Here is a 3,744-nt window from a genome sequence, read left to right as displayed (position 1 = left end):
TGTTTAATTTCATTCGCCAATAGGGAAAGGCATATTAAAACCACAAAGCCATTCCCCACCTATTGGGGCGGTTAAACTGAAAATAATGACCCCACCCCATGTCTGCTGGCCAGGGTAAAGAAAACCTGAGCCACTGAATGGCACTGTCAAGCAGCATAGCTGTTCTGCAAAAGTAAATGTGTAACCACTCAGTGGTTGCCTTCCTGGGACTTTTTATCTAGAAATTGTCTCAGAAATTGAGATAATCTCTAGAAATTGTCTCTCAGACAGGGGCTATCCTGAGTCTGTGGCGCTCCCCACCCCGCTCCTCTGCCATCGGGTGCTCTTGGTACATCCGTGACCTCAGATCCCACAGGAGGGAGAATGTGGCTCTCTTCCTCATGGTCACTTGCCCTGCCTCAGCCTCTAGACAGCTGGCATCCCCATTCTCCCCTCGGTATGATCCTTCCGCCCCTAGGAGCAGAAACCACCTCAGGCTGCCTGCCACACTTACCTGGCCACTGTGGCTGGACAGGAACCATTTCTGAACCCCTTCACTGTGACCACAAGGGCTTCCACATCGGAGCAGGCCACCAGCTAGCTGTCACTCATGCTCTGAGTTTATGCAGACTGGCCCATGTCCCTCCCTCGAACCGAGGAGGTCAGGGTTAAACTCTTCATGAGGGCTCCTTAGGTCCTTGGCTCCAGACCCATAGATCGATCTTGGGGAACGACTTCTGGCTGCCGAATGGCTGTTTGCAATTTGTATCTGTTATCCTTCTGTCCTTGAGATATTTGGTGTCTGTGACCAACCTTCATAATCCCTGAGACAGGGGACCTGAAAAGCACTGGACTCATTTTCCTATGCCAGCTGGAGGGAGGACATGGCTCAGCCAGTGGCTGTCACACCCCTTCCTCTCTCTTCCCTTTGCTCTCCCCGGCCCCGTCCCAGTGGACTGGGACAGCTTTCTCCAGTGTCCTCCCTGGCTGTCTGGCTGCCACTGTCCTCTGCAAACTGAGTGCGGCCAGATGGGGAGCACTGCACGCCTCCCTTACTCCCACCACCAAGAACAAAGTGTGCTCCGATGGCTGCCAGCAGGAAGGGAAGGATGTGGACACCCAGCCTCACAACAAGCCTTCTAGAAGATTCCTTAGTGCACACCCAGCCTCACAGCAAGCCTTCCAGAAGATTCCTTGGTCCCAGCCCCACCCCTCACTGGCCCAGGCCTGCAGGTGCTAGGTATGCAGCATTCCCCAGCCACTCCTCAGGAGGCCTGGGGGACTCCCTAGACTGACGTCCTGGGCTGCTGTGCAGACCATGTTAAAATAAAGACTAGCATTGGTGTTCCTGTAAACTTGCCAGTGACTTCAGAAGTATGGGCCCCAAAAGTCCTGTAAACCTACACAGGATTCTTACCCTGAGTGGTGTGGACAGAGTAGAGGTTTCAAAAGAAAGCCTTAAACTCTCAGAGCGTTAGCACTGAAGAGCTCTGGAGACCAGCAGCCAAGGAAGACTGGCACCAAAGATGGGTGCCTGGCAGAGAATCTACAGTGTTCACACAAGCCTGGGATGGTGACAGCCAGTAGCAGCAGTGACCAGCAGATTGGCAGTATCATCACCTGCTTTGCAGTGGTGCTGGAGAAAACCACATAGATCAAGCCACCTCTAAAATGAGGTGTACTTGACAGGAAAGGCCATGTTGTGAGCCAGAGCAGAGTGAACATGGAGTTTCCCCGGAAGCCACCTCTCTCCACCCCAGCAGAGGAGCTGTGTGAGTTGTATTGGTCAACGTTCTCGTCGCTGGGACACTCAACAGCCGTAGGGTAAAGGAGGCTCACGATTTCAGAGGTTTCAGTCCATGGCTTGCTGGCTCCGAGGCAGGAATATCATAGTGAAGGAGCATCACAAAACTAAGCTACTCACTTAATGGTAGCCAGGAAAGAGCACCAGCGAGAGATCTGCCCTCCACAGATGCAAGGGTGACCCACCTCCTCCCACTGTGCTTCCATCCTAACTGCATGTGCAGCTATGAACATCGGTGGACAAATCCATGCCATGACTCAGTCATCTCTCCAGGAGTCTCTCAACCCAATCCAGCTGACAAATAAGATGAACTGGCACAGAACTGTGCCCTTAGAGCAGGCTGCTGCAAGGGTGGCCTCCAAAGAAAGGCCTTTCTGAATGTCATCAAGCAGCAGATGTGTGGGCATTAATGCACCAGATGTCATGATGGTAGGACCACACATGTGACAAGGACTGCGTCCAGCAGGCCCTCTGGGCTGTCTGAGAACCTTTCATCCCAGCAGGGTCTGGCGCTTGTGCAGCCCCATCCTCTGTGCTCACAGATGGTGAAGTCCAGAGCCAGATTCTCAGTGTAGCTCCTCCCTGTGGGGACCCCGGCCCCTCCCTGAAATACGGGGTCAATGTCTCCGATTGCCTGCACCCACCTTTCCATAAAGCATCACGGGCCCTTTTATATCGAACATCTTTCCACATGATCACTGGTACACACTGTATAGTCCTACATCAACTGATGGCAGGGACACTGGCGTAGAGTATCACTCAGGGATTCTTGTCATAGTGTAAAAGCATGGAACGTGCTTATGCCAACTAGGATGGCTGCGACATCATGGGATATGATCTGTGGGACCCCTTCAGTCTCTGCAGCCTGTCCCAACCGAAATGGTGCCACCCTGCGCTCAACTGTAGCTTTTTCCCTTAGAGGATCCCAGGCAGGTTCAAGGCCACCAGCTTAGTCAAAGGCCACCTGCTTCTGTCGTACTCATTTAAAACCTGATGTGACACCCTCAGAAGAAGCCAAGCCAGCTCTAAGGCTCAGCAGCCTTGCTCTCCTGACTCAACGGCCTCCTAGCTGAAGCTGCCAGCACCCCTGGAGCTTCGGTGACCCCCAAAGCTTCCTGCCCCTGTGTCCTCCCTGCCTGCTGCCCCTTTCCTGTCTCTTGAGTCACTGCCACCCGGGAAGCTTTCAAATGAAGCACAGGATTGTGTGATGGCTAACCAAACTCACACTTTCCATGTAAATTTGTACATAGTTCACTAATTCTAGGGGTGTTTTCAGTTAAAAAAAATGCGACCCAGGAGATTGGAAGCTGGCCTTTTGATTCTTTTTTAAAATATGTCATCAATTGGGTGTGGTGACTTGAAGTTAAAATATCCTACATTGTAAACAGTATGAGAATACTTGGGAGAACTTAAAACACACTGTGTTACTAAATTTAATTTAATAGAACAGTTATCTCAGGATTCAGGAAATTTTTATACCAAATAACTGGGATACTTAAAAGGAAAATAGAAACCATTATATTTGTAAATACAGTTTTAAAAGCCTATTAAAAGGATTTAATGATGAAGAAATAAAGGCATCCCTAAAATTACTGATAAAGATACTAGATGTAAGATTTAAAAATTTGTTGGCTGAAATTAAATGCTAAAAGTAAAAATGAAGCGTCTGAATTTGTGAGTGCAACGAAGGAGATACTAGTGTTGTAAAGCAGGTGTGTGTCGGTTTACACCTGAGTAACCTGTGGTTAATTTTTCCTGCACCAAAAATGTCCTTCGAGGGCAAAAAACTATAAGACAACCAAATCCACCACAAAGGGGCCCCTGAGAGGGATGGTCAGAGGAGGTCAAGGGGACCCCCAAACCCAAAGCCATGCAGGCAGCAGCACAGATTAAAGACTGAAAATACAGCCTGGGGGTTAGCCCGGCAATACACGTGCCTGCCTGGCAAGAGCAGGTCACGT

Source organism: Cavia porcellus, unplaced genomic scaffold, assembly GCF_034190915.1.
Source record: "Cavia porcellus strain 051 isolate PalLab524CR breed Dunkin Hartley unplaced genomic scaffold, mCavPor4.1 scaffold_18, whole genome shotgun sequence".
NCBI lineage: Eukaryota > Metazoa > Chordata > Mammalia > Rodentia > Caviidae > Cavia > Cavia porcellus.
The sequence above is the reverse complement of the archived record's forward strand: the minus strand, read 5'-3'. Positions refer to the sequence as shown.